The sequence below is a fragment of the Acomys russatus genome, chromosome 23 (genome assembly GCF_903995435.1).
Source record: "Acomys russatus chromosome 23, mAcoRus1.1, whole genome shotgun sequence".
Lineage (NCBI taxonomy): Eukaryota > Metazoa > Chordata > Mammalia > Rodentia > Muridae > Acomys > Acomys russatus.
In genome coordinates this window covers 20,345,469-20,363,837 of record NC_067159.1, presented here as the reverse complement: position 1 = coordinate 20,363,837, position 18,369 = coordinate 20,345,469, and the positions used below count along the sequence as shown (strand labels likewise).

General features: G+C 39.9%; 1 long non-coding RNA gene across 3 annotated transcripts in view; it reads right to left on the bottom strand.

The window, feature by feature from the left end:
* The window catches only part of LOC127206656 (uncharacterized), an 84,461-nt gene extending 66,516 nt beyond the window's left edge, over positions 1–17,945 (bottom strand). Inside the window, exons 1-3 of one of the 3 annotated variants that reach the window (XR_007832806.1) lie at positions 17,442–17,945; positions 14,477–14,586; positions 13,968–14,354 (exon numbers count right to left, since the gene is read on the bottom strand). This is a non-coding gene — a long non-coding RNA (uncharacterized LOC127206656). Of the gene's footprint in view, positions 1–13,874; positions 14,355–14,476; positions 14,587–16,375; positions 16,533–17,441 lie in introns of those variants that run through there. The other 2 variants (XR_007832804.1, XR_007832805.1) reach the window with 2 other exon arrangements.
* Between the last annotated feature and the right edge of the window lie 424 nt (positions 17,946–18,369).

The following is an 18,369-nucleotide window of genomic DNA, read 5'->3' as shown; positions in this document are numbered from 1 at the left end:
GCATACTAAACGGGAAAATGAAAAGGCAAATTTGTTTCTAGAAAAGACTTTTGTTTTCATTGTATCTTTGATGTATAAGTGTCTGTTGGTGAACAGTGATCCCAGCAATGGCTTACAGCAAAATCACCCCATACCATTTAATATTTGCTATTAGCTGCACATAGTAAGTTTCTTGAAAGGAGGCTGTGGCCCTGGACTCTTTTTAATCCCCCGAGAGCTTGTAACAGCTTGGTTCTGCGAAGTCTTACAGGCCATGAATGTTTTAAGCACAAAGTGTGTTCATTATTTCATGGTAATGCTGGAAGTTAAAAGAATGCCAGGTATATACTAGGCACTTAATAAATGTTGGTAGATCTGACTGCATGTCTCCTGAATAGAGTATGCGGACAGATACTTAGTGATGTATTCTGAAAGACATTCTAACACTTGAACACACAAGTTGCTTTATCTCAGCGTGATAGTGGGCTGCTGAAAAATGTGAAGGTTGGAGAGGCCAAGTATAGTTAGTTGCATTAAGTCTGGTAAACTCTATTAGCATTATGTTGGCTGCAATCTAATTATTTTGCCCATGCCTTTACTGTTGTAGCAAAAATCTGCTTCTGCATGAAAAAGGTGTTTTCTTGTGTGGTATTAAATGATGTAGGCAACTTTGCATGCATTATTTTTCACCGAGACAGGGTCTCACTCTGTAGCCCTGGCTAGCCTAACAGCCAATATGTATAGACCAGTCTGGCCCCAAACTTACAGAGATCTGCCTATCTCTACTTCTCTGAGGTGTAACAGTGAACATCGCTATGCCTGACACACTGATATTCTTTCAAATAGTTGAAGTATCTGTCACTTGTATTTAATATGTTTAATGAGACTAGAAATGGTGGAAGATGTAGTTTGCTCTGGTTAGAACTCTGTGAAGGAGATCTGTAGGCCAGGACAAAACTTTGGTGGTGTAAGCAGGCATCTATACTGCCCTGAGGGTATTAAGCTAAACTGTACTCACATATCCACTTCGATACTTTCCTTAGTTTTAAAAAATTCTCTTTAGTTAATATTTTTCACTTTAAAACACACAGGGGTGATTAAGAATATTCATTCAGTGATTGGCAGCTCCATTAAAAATTAGGAAGGACAGGTTTTGTCTGAGGTGACAAAATTGTTCTGGAGCACTGCCACTTCTCACTGACTGGTTAGCTGAGTGCCCAGGAGAATGTGGGGGCTGGGCAGGGTCTGAAATAGTTGGGGCCACCCAAAAGTCTAAAGCCCAAATGTTTTTCCTGGTAGGTGATGGAAAAATCCCTACTGAGTGTTCACTTTCTTAGCAGAAGTAACTTAGAGCTTCTTAATTTCAGAAACAAAAGATGAGAAACACAAAAAAAGTTTTGCTATTTGTATTTTAAAAATATTGACACAGTAAACCAACACAGAACCTGTAAGACACAAATGAGATCCTCAGGGTTGCAGCCACCTGTCTGGTCATCTAGGCAGGGTCTGCCCACTCGGGCATCCAAGTGATCCTGCTTTAAAGCCCTTCTTAACCACAAAGACAGAGTAGAAAGTGGAAGCAGGAGAGGCTTCGTATCTGTTCTCTTCTCATTTTCCTCCTACACAGACTGAACTGATGTTATGAGACAACATACTGCTGAGTTAATGTAACTTAAAAATTTACAGCAGGTTGCATGCCTGGAGGCACATTATGGGACCACCTGTAGGCATCTAATTCTGCTGGAAGTAATAAATAATTGTGAAGCATTTCCTCTGAGTAGATATGAACCGTGTTGCTCATTCCCTCCGATGTGAATTCTGCTGGGGAGAAGGATTAGGGAACTGTACGCTTTCCAACAAATATGAGTAATCCTTCTGCCCACAACGGAGTCTGCTAAATGCTATGCCAGACACCTGGGTGCCAGATCTACACAGCCGTGTGTGTGTGTGTGTGTGTGTGTGTGTGTGTGTGTGTGTGTGTGTACATGTGTGTGTTCACATGCATGTATGTGTGTCTATGTGTGCATGTGTATGTGGGTGTGCATGCATGTATGTGTTTATGTGTGTGCATGTATGTGCAATTCATGTATGTGTTGGTGTGTGCATGTATGTGCAATGCATACGTGTGTTGGTGTGTGTGTGTGAAGATTTTATAATCTACCTAGAGAAATTACCATATATCAATTGTTAATATAGCACACTGATCCATTTTAGAACCTCCTCCTCCTCCTCCTCCTCCTACTATTATTTTACAGTAGAGAATGCTATTTTGCTTGTCTCTCTCCATCTTGTTTTCTAAATGAAGATTCCTTCACTTATTTTAATCAAGACAAAATGACAGTGAGAATATCTCAAATAAGACTTTAAGAATATGGAGTGTGTGTGTGTGTGTGTGTGTGTGTGTGTGTGTGTCTGTGTGTGCACTTGTACTTGCTCATTTTGTGCATTATTGTGTGTATACATATGTCTATGCATGTGGAGACAGGTGTCAACTTTGGGTGTCCTTCCATTCACCTTGTTTGGTGAGACAGTGTCTCTTGTTGGCCTGGAGCTCATCAAGTGTGCTATCCTCATGGGCCAGAGATTCCTGGAGATGGAACCTACTTCTGCCTCTCCAAGACTGGGATTATAAGATTTCTCTACTACTCCCAGCCCCAGAATGAAGAAAGCACTTCACTGATTGAGCTATCTTCACCATCCCTCAAGCATTTATTTGAGGGATTCATATATGGCTTTTTAGCATTGCTAAGCAACCTTGAACTTATGGAGTGAAAGGTAAAATTAACTTACAAAGTAAATATATTTCTTACTGAACTTTCCTCACAAGGTGGGAAGGGACATGTTTTGTGACTAGCCAGAGGCCACATATCATTTTCTGCCATAAAGCTTGTGAAATTACACACACACACATACACACACACACACACACACGCACACACACACACACACACAGAGAGAGAGAGAGAGAGAGAGAGAGAGAGAGAGAGAGAGAGAGAGAGAGATAAAGAGAGAGACTGAGAGAGAACGTGCATTTCAAAAATTGCCCTAATTGATCACTTGGGCTAAAACTGTATATAAATTATTTTTTAACTGAGGATTTTTTGTTTTGTATTTTTATTTTTGACACATTCTTTTATATTTTGAAAATTTAAAATAATATTATCTCTCCTTTCCCTTTCCTGCCTCCAACTCGCCCTATAATATTGCATATAAATGTTATGAATGTATCTTTAGTCTTAGAAAGAGCCTAGATGCTGCTTGAAATTTAACTCTGACTGCCCTTCTCTACAACGATCACATGGCCTTAAATTAAGAATACTACACATAAATTATCATTTAAGTACTGAAGATTGGATTCTCGGTGGTATTAAAGTTGACATTTTCTTTTTATTTGTACAGCACGAAGGGTTAATAAGGTTTGCATAACCTTAGTCTTTGATGGCTTTTCGGCAGGCGAGTTTAGGATTGCTGCCAAAACAGATTTTAACCCTTTTCATCAGACTGTTAATAGCCGTGGTGCACACAGAAAGGAGCATACTGCACATGAAGCAATATATCTCTGAATGCAGTTGGACCCGGCAGCCGATCAAGAGAATGATCCTAGAGATGCTTGCCATTTTGGTTGCTATGGTGAGTTTCATATTTTGTGGAAACCACTGCTAGATGTCTTAAAATAGACCTTTGCCAAGAAAAACATTGGTCCAGTGGCATATGCTGGCAAAGCATGACAAGGTTGCTCAAATTCCCTCCCTTTGTTTTTCCCTCTCCCCCAAGGGGCATCAGCCCTAGGCACCAGCCCACTAGTCTGGCAAGCTGAGAATCCAGGAACTTGCTGATAATTACAATGTTGACAATTCCCAACCTGTTTACTGGCGCCAGCAATCAAACTGCATCCTCTCAAGTGAACCAAAAAGCACTCCCTGGCTTTTGCTTCCTGAGGTTCCTGGTTGGCTGTATTAATTACTGTTAACTTAAAACTCGACGCTGTTTAGAGGCACCTTAATTAGCTGGTTTGAGGATTGAAAGCTATCCTCTCCACATTTTAAAATATTCTAGTTTTGAGCAAATGTATATGAATCCCTAAAACATCTTTCTGTGGACAGAAATGATGATCGTTTTAGGTGTGGTTTCTCACAGCCAATGTGTTTGTTACCTTAAATCCAGCATCAATATGCATGGGAAGATAATATTAATATTTTTTCTTTTCATTTATATTTCAACTTTTTGATTTTGATTTCTTCTATAATTAAGAAAGTAATGGGTGTAATTATTTACAGTTATCATTTATTGTTAACAAATGGTAATCTCTTCTTGCATATGACATGAACCAAAGGAGACATGGCAAACAAAATACCTACTTATTCCATATATTTTCCCAATGAATATCCACTTGTGACATGGTATCTGGTCAGAGACAATAGCCTTTCATACGTCTTTGGTCTTGTAAATTGGGTGACTACACAGTGCTGAATCACCCTCAGAGACATCAAAACTGTAATCACTACAGATAACCTGCATGAGCCTGACTGTGTCAGGGCCCCATGCAACTGTCATAAAGAGCACAGCAGAAGTAAGCAAAAGCTTTGGAAAACTGAGAATTTTATTCTGACTGATCTATTCCAAGAGCCAGTCTGCCTTCCTTTATTCAGCAAGACAGCTTTGAATACCTATAAAGTCTGACTGACATAAGGAGACTAATTATAATTTTATACTGTACACTAAAATGTGAATTTTAAGTTTTTATGCCTACAATGTTAGTATGTGGAAGGACGAGGCAGGAGAATCTTGAATTTGAGGCCAGTCTAAGCTACATCAGCAAAACTGTGTCTTAGCATACACACACACACACATACACACACACACACACACACACACACACACACACACACGTGCACAGACACACATAGATGCACACATGGGCACACAGACACTCACATGTGGGCACCCACGTGCACACACACATGATCATGTGATTTTATTTATCCAGGGTTTTGTATACAAACATCATTGGATCAATGTTAGTAATTTTTTTTGTTGTTGTTGTTCTCTCAATGTGGAACATATTTACCAGTCCAATCTTTTCACCAGCATTTTCACTCCAAAGCTTATTAAACTGATTTAATTGGGGTTAAATGTTCTTGATTTACTAAAGCATTTGCAACTAGAGTAAGAGAAGAAATCATCTCACTAAACGAACTCATGTTTCTCCAGTCTTTTACCTTGGCCTATAGAACTTCCCCAGATTTTGAAAACTGCTAAGTCTAAGCACACTACAGACCATTTCCAATATTTGGCACATTCACACCTGTATAGATGATTTGTGAGGTCAAAATGGTTAGAGTTGTGTGAAATTGGGTAACAATTGTGATGTGTATAAAAATATATGAACTGACAGCAGACACTGAGAAGAGCAATGTGATCAGAACCACTCTACACTAAACTTTTGCCTGTTGTGTTGGAAGCCATTAAGCAGGAACAGCATACCGCTTCAGAATGTTACCCAGGCTGCCATGTAGATGTTCAGTATGTTACCCAGGGCTGCCATGAAGATGTTCAGCATGTTACCCAGGGCTGCCATGAAGATGATGGTTCTGTGGCATAAGGACTTCATAAGTAAAATTTGCGAATGGTTTTACATGCAGAGATATTTATCATAGAAACTAAATTATGAAATTGTTTCATGCCTGTCCAAAACTCATGAAATCTTGAATTCTGTGTGGATAAAAGTCTGGAAAATTGTTATATCTGAAGAAAATAAGTAACCCAGAACACATTATGTGTCTCTGGAAATAAAGGCCACACAAAAGGAAGAAGAGTGTCAACCTTCTGCATCTTTACATATGTTAATTGCTAAATAATCCTCCTAAAGAAGCTAAAGAAATTGCACTGAGTAGAAAAACTAAACTCTTAAAACACAAGTAACTGCACATTTTACCAGGAAATATTGCTGATCCAGTTTTACAAATCTTCTAGTTTTTACCTGATATCAAAAATGTGATTCAAATATACCATAACTGTTTCCCAATAGAAAGAGATTAAAATAAAAAGATTTTGTTTGAAACAAACCCCCTTCGCCATGACTCTTTTCAGCATGGTGGTGTTTCTTCTTATTTGAGAAACATTACGTTATCCTGCCAGAAAGGATTTTTTATACATGTAAGCTAGGCTTAGTGTATGTAGAGATTATTCCTATTTTACTTGATGTAAAGTTCTATGCACCACAGTGTGAACTTCTGCTTAAATTAAAAGGCAAAAACTTTTAAATATCACTTAAAGCCACAATATGAATTAGTGGCTTCTACAACAATGAAAGACATAAACCCAAGATTGAAAACTGCCATTACAGCTGAAACAGAGACACGTGATGAGAATAAAGACAAGCATCTCTTCTGAATTCCTGTTTTCTCTGAGGTGTGCTGGTACCAGGTTTTAGCCCTATCAACAAGAGACCCTGCATGGATTCCTTATTGTCTTGTTAAATAAGTCACCTCAAACTTCAGGTTTCTCTATGCAATGACACCCTTAATATTATTGCCATGACACATGCCCCTCAACTCTTGTCAAATTCAATTGTTGTCTACACAAATTTCCATACACAAATGTAAAACTGTCTCCAGAGTGTAACATTGGACATTGTTTTTAATAAACATAGCATCCACAGATAATAAAATTTGGTCTATGATAAGTAATTTTCTTATATTCTCTCTTTTGTCATCTGTTAATCACAGTTTCACAGCTGTTATGGATAACTACATCGAACAACAGAAAAGGCCAGGATACATTCTAATAAAAAGACAAATAAATGGCTTTAAAACCTCCTGTTTCTGCTCCCCGGCAGCTAACTGAAGTCAGTTGCTACTGAAAACTTTATGTAAATTTTTATTAAATGTATCTTCAAAGTTTTAAACGGACATGCTTTATAATATCATTGACCTATGAATGGATAGTTTGTAAATGATCTGAAGAAAACAATAGCTGATAAAGCATATTTATTGTCTTCATTTTTTAGAGAATGGGTATATTCTTTGAGATTAGCAGTTAATTTATAGCTTTTGTCCTTTTTTGACTCAGAAATGTCACAGCTTCCAAAAAGGTGACAATTTTCTCTGCTTCCAGATAAGTTATGAAAAGCATTTTAATATTGTACAGACCCTAAGCTATGGAAATGTATCTATCATAGAAATTATTATGCTATGTCAAGTATAACTCTGTGGATTAAGAGTTAAAATTTATGAATTTTACAGGTAGGTAAATATTTTACTTTAAATAAAATGCAAGAGGTGATGGACACATGAAATGATTTTCCATTATAGTAGGTTAAAGGGTTATTTGGAATTTATCAAATAATTCAAGTTTGAGTAAAATGTTCTTATAGATTTTCAATTACATGAGGGTATGTATGACAGAGAAAATGAGTATTTTTGCTTGTACTGTTAGTAAGCAAATTTGAGAATTAGAATTTATGTTAACATTAAATTTAAATGCATTCTATGCCACAGTCATTTTTATAGAACAACTACCTTTAAAATGCTACCAGTTAGCAAAACATATGAGACTGATATCAACATATGTCCTAAAAACAACAAATGCTTTCACTATATTAATTTATATTTTGAGCCCCTACTATGTGTCAGATAGTGTATTAATTAGACTAAAAGTCTGTCTTATAATATTACAATTAAAATTTCTAGACAAATATTAATCCTATTAACAGAATTAGGGGATGTAGCAACACTGTACTCATTTCTTAAAAGTGAAATTAAATTTAATGCATATAGTCACAGAGTATAAACTCAGCTTTTATGAAGCTGAGTGCTTATTTTCAATACAGGTATAGGGATAGGTCAATATGTATATATGTACTTGTGACTTTGAACAAAGTTACTTGCAATTTGTTCTCATTAGGTAGAAATACTAATGAGATGATTACTATTTAGGGAGTGTCAAGTTTATCATGCAGACACACATATGAACTTGAAGAAAACACATTAGGACAAACTTCTAAATTTTTTGACCTTTTTTTCTTACAAAACCAAATGATAATTGCAGGCTAAAAAGGGTTTGGGGATTTTCCACCTGCTTTATGTGTTAAGAATTGTAAACTTCGAACCCCTACACAGATCTAGCCAATGGACAGGACATTCTCCACAGTTGAGTGGAGAGTGGGGTCTGACTTTCACACGAACTTTGGTGCCCCATATTTGTCCATGTCCCCTGGATGGGGAGACCTGGTGGCACTCAGAGGAAGGATAGCAGGCTACCAAGAAGAGACTTGATACCCTATGAGCATATACTGGGGGAGGAAGTCCCCCTCAGTCACAGTCATAGGGGAGGGGAGTAAGGGGAAAATGGGAGGGAGGGAGGAATGGAAGGATAGAAGGCATGGGATAACAACTGAGATGTAATATGAATAAATTAATAAAATATATTAAAAAAATAAAAAAAAATAAAAAAAGAATTTAAATAAAAATCTTGATCAATTTTTTTGTCTGATGTAAATGTCTCTGAGTAGCTCTGAAACATCTCAGGTATAGTGTTCATTTGCATTTCATCTGTATGTGAAAGGAAGAGTAAGATTCAGACAAAAGTTTTAAAAGGCTGGCTTTAGCTTTTTGTAATGCAATCTGAAAGCCTTAGAAACAGGAGGCCTTGAAAGCCTCTAAGCACAGACCTCCCACTGAAGAGGCCGGTAAGGACCAGCAAGGCATTGTGACCATGTTCTTGCTCACTCTGAAGCCCGAGTTCACAGGAAGATGCTCTCATTTTTATTCCAAAGTTATTTGCAGTAGAGAACATACTTTCCTTCTAAAGAATGATAAAAATAGAAGTAAATCTGAAGGTTTTCCATAGGGCTGCCTTAATTCTTTAATTTACCTTCCTTTTGTAAACAAAATCAAAGCCTGTTTAAAAAAACAGCTATGAAACAAAAAAGTGTGTATACTATACATGTATATATTATATTATATATTATAACTTGCATTCTTTGACAGTTGTATCAAAAGCTATCCATATAATTTAAAATCTTAATCTAATATATTCCAACTACAAAAGAAAAGTTTTTCCTACTGATACTCTCTGATAAAATATTAACTAGTAACTTTGTTAATCTGTGACTTGTTTGAGCTATTATTACTTCCGTTGACCTTACATGACCAATAGGGGAAAAGACATCTTTTGTTCTCATCAATATGTAGCATAAGAATGATAACAACAAAAGTTAAGAATGTATTAATTTTCTAGTTACATACACATGGAATAAACCACGTGTCTTTCTTAAGATCAATACTTCATAAAAGTTGCAAATATATACTACTTCAAATTTCATAACTGTCACCTTCCTTATGTACTTTTTGGAGTGTACAATGACATAAGATATACATGAACTGACAATATAGTATTAGTAATTAGATTATGATTCTCTTCTTTTAGTTTGACCTTTAAATGTATGAGATTCAGGACTTACTTTCAGACAACAAAACAAATATAACAAGGCCTGTCTTACATTCTTAGAAATGAATATTGAATTAATGGATGGGTGGATTTTTTAGATTTGAAAAAATCTTTTGATTCCAGATATCCCAATATGTGTACAATAGATTATGTTATTTTGAAAGGATATTTCCACAAATTCTTGTACAGATATCATTATATTTTTAAATTGTCTTTGAAGATCAGGTTCTCTTACTGAATTTACATCATAACTAGTCAAGGTATAATAGAATTCATATTTGAGATATTTAACTAGTCACAAATTTGTCACCTAGACAAAAATACAATTATAACAGTTTGTTTCTTCTATTGCTACTCTTCAGTCAACTAATTAATGGAATTGAAACACATTTCAGGGAAATGTAAAAGTTCTCAATATTTCTTTGGATCTCATACTTTTGTGTATTAATAGCCATGCCTTTCTAGTTGAAAGGCTTATTTTACACATTTGGACCAAATGTTTTGAAGAGTAAAATATAAGGCTAAATAATGCTTCTGCATACAGACGCCATAGGACTACTCAAATATTTTTACAAAAACAAAACAAAACAAAACAAAAAAACAAAAAACCTGTACTGTAAAATGAATTACTTAAAACTTATTTATCCATTATGTTTATAATTGTGTAGGTACCTACAACTAAGAAAGTCTTCAAGTATTCTGAGCTCATTAGTAATTTTTAAAGTAAGTTTTAAAGCAAACTTACTTTGTAGAATGCATGGCTATCTAGCATCCTGAAGGTAGCATTTTATAATTTCTCATATAAGGCTTACTACATCTGCTTTGTGTCAAGAAGATGGTGAGTAATAGTGGTCCTCACTTCCTGTTATCTCTTCTATAGCCTTGTCTTTCCCCTCTGTTCTACACGAAGTACAAATATATTTCCTACCCCTTCCCATCACATTCACATTCATTTTCTATTTTTCTGTTGAAAAATCACCATCATTAAGATGAAATAAAATGTAGGAAACGATAACACATTTGATAGAATTTTCCATTCCTCTCCTACTACTCCCCTGTGGCTTCTGTTTGCCTAGTCTATAGTTAGGAGCTCGAGTTCTAGATTCACACTGGTGTGATACCAAGAATGGCATCATTTGCTCTAGGCTTAACTAAGGCTTCAGAAAATTTCTTGGTCCTGGAATATGAATAGTTATTGAAAGGTACATTTTGTGAAAGTCTCTAGGCCAAATTTTTACTTGTTGGTGTGTTAGCATAGGAATCATTATGCAGTTCTATGCATCTTTAGTCCTGAGTTAAAGTTCCATGAAGTTTTGTATAAGCAACAACACCAGAACACAATTCACAATCGCAGAGAAGAAAATAAACAAGTCTTTTGTAAAATCCAGTTTCTATCAGACTCCTTACCTGAGATTCAGTAGCAAACCCATTAACCAAGATGATCTTATACCTGTTCATAAATATTGTGTATTACAGTGAGAATTGAGTGTCCACAGATATAATACACACTAGGATTATATATTCCAAAGTTATTGTCAATAGGCAATGAATTGAGGTGGTATTTTTTTAGTAGTTAGGCAGTCTTGTTTAAAGAAAAATTAATGATCAAAAGCAACATTCATAAATTTTTTCATTATACTAGATGTGATATTATCCAGCAAAAAAGTTTAGGTTGTAACCTACACTCTATAAAGGTAATAGACACTCTCTTCATTTCTTAAGGCAAAGCAAATATAAAGACGATGCCAGTTCTTCTCATACATAGACCTTAGTGGAAAAATGATTATGACTACTTAGTATCTCTAGGTTCTAACGTTAAAACTACCAACAAGCACTTCACGCTTCTTTACTGTTGGCTAGGAATACTAACACTGTAAAAGCAGTAATTGGCTAGTTGTGATGTAATTTTAAAAACGGTGTCTTCTGATCAAAAACAATAAGCTGTCTTGTCACAAAAGCAATCGATCACAGTCACGTCAAGTTAATAAAGTTTAGGTTGATTTACCCCTCACTTTAAAATGCCTGGGCCAGGGAAATACCCTTCTCCTCTAAAATATAATCTAAAACAGGAACTAATTCAGTCAGACTGACACCCAATGGAAACTTTTATAAGTAAATAATTCGTCAAAAGAAAGAAAGTAACGGGATGAAAATTTAAACCATGCAATCAGAAGAAAATCAAAACACTTCGTTTGTCATAGCATGAAGAGAGGGTTCCTTTTTCTTTCAATTCCCATTATCCCACTCCGAAACTTATTATTCATTTATGAAGCAATTTCAATCATGAGCTGAAGCGCCAGTGCCAAAGAACTGAATGAAATAGCTTACTTTCCAAAAAAGATCTTGCTTGTTCCCACAACAAATGATCGAATACAACACCTTCCATTTCTCCTTCCCAAACCAGGCCCTCAGCTCTGTCTGCCCTTAAACCCTCCACACACAGATGGTCAACCAGCCTGAGACCAACATTGCAGGAATAGACGCCTATAGCACTTCTCTCTACTTTGTAATTTTCAGGGAAACAACCGCAGTCACTCACAGACACACTGAGTATTGTTAGGTTAGTAACAAGCACAGCATTTAAAACCCCTTAATCACCAACTGGTGGATTCCCCAGAGAAAGGAGGCGATTCTTGGAACAATGAAAGACAGAGCGATAGTTACATATTTTTCTTGATAGTGACAGAATGTTGCCTGCAAAGAAAGCGTCTGTTTGCTTTCTTCATCTAATTCTGAAAAACGGGCTCATCCTCAGAAGTCTGAACAGGACCACACCCGTTTCCCCTCTTATCAACATAGCTAAAGTACAAGTGCTAACACTCTAGATAGCCTGGGGCTCATCCTGGGATCAGACACATAAAAGATAGGAAGAAGGAAAGAGATAAATCTAGTGTTGGAAGAAAGGGGAGACCTTAAATGGGAAAGGTTGTTTCTCCAGGGCTCTTGCAGCCTCCCTGGGGGGTGAGGGGGTGGGGGTGGGGGTTCAGCTTGCTCTTGTGGGCAAGGACCCAGTGGAGAGAATGCAAGTCCTGTAAGGGAAATGGTTATATACTCCAGAGGGAGAAGGTGGCTGGAAGCAGCTGAGCTCAGAGTGGGTCCGGGACGTTACAAGAGAGAGCTGCTTTCATTTTTCCAGCAGTTTTGACTTCTCTGGAATTCAGTCTTCTTCGCAGCCAGTCCCTCAAGCAAAATCGACCCGCAACGCGCAAGGGAGGAAAACTGATCTTAAGTGTAGCCGCGCCTGGTGGAACCTTCTGGGCACCTGGATCATTCAAGCACCGGACATTTCTCCTCCCACATTTGTAGCGCCACCACCCAAGGAACCCCTGCAGATCCCAAGAGTAATAAAAGCAAGCTACACAGCCTAGATGTCCGCTGCCAGCTAGGGCTGAGCTCTCGAGCCTTTGCCGGTGCCTTCCACCACGGTGGATCATATTTTCCGGCTCCAAGGAACATCTTAAACTCCCGCTAGGTCCGCTTGTCCCGGAAGTGCCCGGGTGTGATGGAAAGGGTCGCGCCAGCGATTGCTTGCTCTTCGCTAGGAGTGGATGCATCCACATTGCTTTATGGTCCATTAACATTATAAACAGACAAAAACTGCAAGAAGAGTGGAAGGTTTTCTTTTCCTCCCATCCCTCTGCGGTAGACTCGAGACTGGGAACATGCCTTGATTTTGCTGATGTTTGAGACTCATCCCAAAGGCAGAGGTAGGGAAGGCAGCGCTGGTGAAGTGTCCCAAAGAAACTGGACATCTGAATAGTCACTGCCTGCCCCAGACTCTTTCAGAAAGGTTGGAACCAGCTCCGTTCCACAGTGCAACCAATCCAATTACCAGCCTGCTTTTCCACCTCTTTGAGAAGAATCCGAACAGAAAATAGGGGTTCCTGAGAGACCTACAACATTTGTATCTTGAAAGTTCCACAGGGACCCAGCCCCCTAGTCCCCCGCCCCTCCTCTAGCTTGGTTGCCACGTCTGCTTGCTGAGCACAGCTTGGCTGGCCAAGGGTGGGGCTCGACTCCGCCCCAGGCCAGGGATTCGCGAAGTCACGAGCCTGGACAAGCTTGCCTGGGGCACCTTCGCCCACGGACACGCCCTTTCTGTCGAGGCATGCCCCAGGCGACCCTCTCTCCTACTCTAGCTCAACACTCAGAGGCGCTGCTAAATCTGTCCAGGCCTTCTAATCCCCTGCAACTTTAGAGAATCTTTCAGATCCTCACCTTGTCCCCTGCCCTCCAGTCTGATGAGAGAGAGAGAGAGAGAGAGAGAGAGAGAGAGAGAGAGAGAGAGAGAGAGAGAGAGAGAGAGAGAGAGAGAGAGAGAGAGAGAGAGAAGGGACGCGACTGGCCCCGCAGCCCAGGCTTCAGAGACCCTCTTCCTTTCTCCGCCCCTCTCCTCCCTTCTCCTCCGCCTTGCCCCCGCCCCCCACCCAGGCGCGCACCCGTTTTCTCCTTCTTCTAAAAAGCGGTCTGGGTCACCAGAGGTGCTAGGAAGACCCAGAATGAAATCACCCGAGGAAAGAAAACATAGAAAGTGCTACCTTGGCAACCGGGGAGCTTTTAGTGGCCAGCTGGTGGGCTGGGAGGGGCGGCCGCTGCCCGCCTGCCGCTGGTACTCTCCTCGACTACGCGTATTCTTAAGCAATAACAACGTAATCCGTATTATCCACCCAAGAATACCCGTCACCGAAGAGAGTCAGAGGGCTAAGCTGCCGCTGCCTCTGCCGCTGCTACCGCTGTCTCTGCTGCCGCCGCTGCCACCACCACCACCAGAAAGAACTCTTGCTGCCGAACCCGCCCCTGGCTGGGGCTGGGCTGAGCTTGACCGGGACCATAAATCCATAACTCGATTTCCCTAAAGAAGGCTCCAAAGCTGTGCTCTGCTGCTTCCTGCCCAGATCCTCCAAATGGCTGTTCTATTTCCAGTTCTGAAAGACAAATCACAGAACCAGGCACTTAACACACAAGAGATAAGTGCTTTCTTTCCGCGGAGCAGAGACTAGGTGGCAAGGCTCTTTGGGGAGCTAGCTATAAGTAACCTTCAGTTTACCTGATAATCACCCAGAGCTCTCCTTGGTACTGGCTCCGCTTCATGCCCACTTTGGTCACGGCCAGCCCACTCTAGGTGCCTTGATTGAGTGTCATGGCAGCGAGAGAACCCTGTAGAAGACATGCATAGTTAAGCACACAAATACTACAAATGTATTTGCCTGGATGGTTTTAGGAAGCAGTGAGGCTCAGATCAAGATAGGGTCATGCATGGGTGAAATTTTCAACAGTGTGTTTGGGGAATGCATGTTCTCAAGCTTAAGATCACAGAAAATAAGCACTCATTCAATTTACTACTTGAAATCAAATACTTATAGATCTGCAAAAAAACCAAGCATCTACGCTTTGAAGGCCTTAGAGGTAGATACAACAACATAGTGGCTTTTAAAGGGAGGGAAACAGCTTCAAGGCACAAAATAATTAAACTCATTTTCCATACTATCTGAACTCACTAAGTTGACAAGCCGGCAGAGCTACTAGGGTCTAAGCATCATTTAGAACTGCCAGGGTGTTTAATTTCTCAGCACCCCCTTCAGTGCTCATCCGTACACCACTGTGTAGTGCTGAGCACACCTTGGTGGAAATCCCTTTGAAGCCTTGTCCTCAAGTAAATAATTTGAAGAAGGAACCCAATAAAAACTCGTTTTTAAAGTGACTAATTTTGGCGTTTATAGAAAAAAAAATCCCTGATTCTTTGATAATCTTCATGACTCTTACTGAGCAGCTTTGTCTTAAGACCTTGCAGTGGATATTCCAATAAATGGGGGTTATTGTTCACTAAATAAAATGGACCAGTGGAATGCCACTACCCAGGACATGCTGCAGCTCCATTAGAAAGTTCTCAGTTTGTTTCTGGCTTTACTTTCTAATACATTTAAAGTACACCTATGTGAGTGGAGGGGAGGAATATGGAAAGATGGCAACAGACATGATTTCTGAAATTATGTAAGTGCAAATAGCTCTTCATCAAGGACTAATTATGTAACAGTCTCTCCCACCACCACAACTCATCTCTGACTGACCTGGTTGTAATTTAAGGTACTTAGGTTGTGTGTGCTATCATTATTATTTTTGATATAATACTTCTCAGTCATATCAACTCATCATTTCCCTGTCACATTACTTATAAGTAGGAAAACCAACATGAATTCTAGATTTTATGATTTAATGTCTGCCTGAAATAACCCAAAGGAAAAATAGTACTTCCCACTGACTATAGCCTATTTTGCAGTGTCTTTTTAGGTAACTCATGAGGACACCATTTACCAAAAGACTCAAGCCAGTGAAACAATTAATAAATACTATTTGCTGCCATTACCCAACATAGATATAAAATGGAGCTTTTCTCTGTTACTACAACCAGGAAAGAAAAAAAAAAAAATCAAGAATGCTGACAGGTTCCCTTTAGCTTGAACTCCTAGAAACAAAAGCCCTTAGGGAAAGTAATCCAATAGTCTATGAGCAAAGTGTGCATTTCCTCCTGAACTCTTTTATTTAAAATCTCAACTACCTCTAAAAGGAAAACAAGACACATTGTACAAATAGGATTTGATTTACTAAATGGAATGTTTTTCAATTCAGAAGGATGGTCCAGCCACACATACACATACACACACCACACATGCACACATTCTCCCCATGCGGTAGAATCACGGCATAAATGCCCACACAGCTTTTCAGTGCTTTCCAAGTACTTTCCCTTAGTTTATCACAATTCCGGGAAAATCATATTCACACACACACACACACACACACACACACACACACACACACACACACACCACAGAGACCCACAGACTAACATGCTTAAAAAAAAAAAAAGAAACGAAAAGCTAGAACAACGCAAGCTATAGGGTTTTTTTCCTAGCCAAGCAACAGAGTCAGCCCTTTCCCTACATACCAAATGTTCCACACTTCAGCACCTGGACCAGTGGACAGCTCAGCCCAGGCGGACAGCCCGCAGCACTTCCAACAGAACTGACGCTCGGAGCTCTAACCACAGCTCTAGTGCTTCAGCGGGGCAGCCTGACTTACGAGAACACCATTTCCTACGAGACCACTGCCGCTGGGTGCATATTCAATTCAAACCTCCTTAAGCTGTCGGATTTCCCCCACCCATCCACCCTCCCCACCCTCCTCCACCCTCCACACAAAAACGGAAAAGGGAAAAAGCCCAATACTATCAGGGCGTTTGTTAATCAACTTACACTTTCCTTTTGAATATTTAGGTACAGCTATCGCAGCAATAGCTGCAGAGGCTTAGGTCCGCATTAAGTACCTTTGTTCGTCGACTCCTGCAAGCCATGTTTATTAGAATCTACAATTCCCTCTCACCCCAATAACTGAAGGTGTGCTTTTCGGGCAAGGGGTGCTTTCAGCACCTTTTGATCTCTCAAGGCCACTGCGACTATTGCAGTGTTCCCCTGTACTTCCCCACCCTGTCCCCCACTCCCCATCACCCATCCCAACTAAACGCTTGGGAATTAAAAACCAAATATACATAAAGCAAGCTACAAAACAATCGGTTTTAGAAATAAGGCAATTAAGCTAAAGCAGAAATATTCTTTCCTCTCTCTCTCTCTCTCTCTCTCTCTCTCTCTCTCTCCTCCCCCTCCCTCCTCTCCCTCCTCCCTCCTTCTCTCCCTCTCTCTCTCTCTCTCTCTCTCTCTCTCTCTCTCTCTCTCTCTCTCTCTCGCTTCCTCTCAAGTAGAAAGGGGAAAACACGAAGGAGAGGGAAAAATCGGGAGGAGGGTGGTAGTGGACTCCTACAATCAATGGCAAAACACTATACTCATCGTCACTGAGTAACACTCTCGGTCTCAGACAAAAAGAAACCCATTTACCGATGTAAACATAGTCGCCCTCTCCCACACATCCTACATCCTTTGCGTTTGCTGAGATTTGTCTGCGGTATCGCAGGTATAGCAAAGTAACTGTCACAAATCCGTCTAGAATGAAGTGCTTACCCTCTAAATCCAGGTTGCCGGCAGAACTCCAACTGTGTGCAGAAGCCAGGAGTCGTCCGATGGGCGGCGAGGCAGGCTTGGGCAGTGGGAGCCGTTGCTCTCTGAGCGCCGGGTTACAGTGTTAACAAGCCCTGGGAAGGGACCTCGTCGCCTCGCGCTGGCTGTGCCCCAGTGCCTTCGCGTGGTGGCGGCTTGCTCATGCTTCGGAGGAGTCCCAGGCGAGAGCCTTCAGCTGATGCGAGCTTCCAGAAAGGCGTGGGGAAGGGGGGAAAATCATCTAATGCAATCAAATCGATCTGATCCACACCATCTGTCGCCTGCCACTATACACAAACGTTAAAATAGGAAAACGGAAAACACTGACAGCCCGAGAGGGTTGGTCTGCAAAGAGTTCATTTTTAGCAAAGCATAATTGGGTATGGTCGGCATACAGTTACAAAAGCCGCTGTTAACCATCCAGTAGTGGACCCTGAACATGCTAATGGTGGATTAATTGAGGAAGATCTGACGTGTGAGCTTCATAGTCTCTTATTCATGACTTCCCAATGGGAAAGGACCAATGCCTTGTGGGACTATGGTAACATACAGTCAAAAAGCTGCTAAGAAAATGGCTGTGTGTTCACAGCACCTCTCTCTGATAACAAACATATGTCGGCTAAAACGGTTTAGTAGAATGGGAGGGGGTGTTGGAGAATAAAATTTTCTTTCCCAGCGTAAGCAACCCCCGTATTCTTGCCTTAAAGAAAAGCAAAAAATATACACCACATCTTTAGACTATTGGGGAGAAAAATGATTCTTTAAAGGTTTATTTTTTATTTTTATATCAAGATCAAACTGTGTCTTATGAAAGGAATACTTAGCAGTTTTTTTTAAAAGAATCTATATATTTTTTTCTTACTGTGATAAAAGTAATGCATTGCATGTGTTC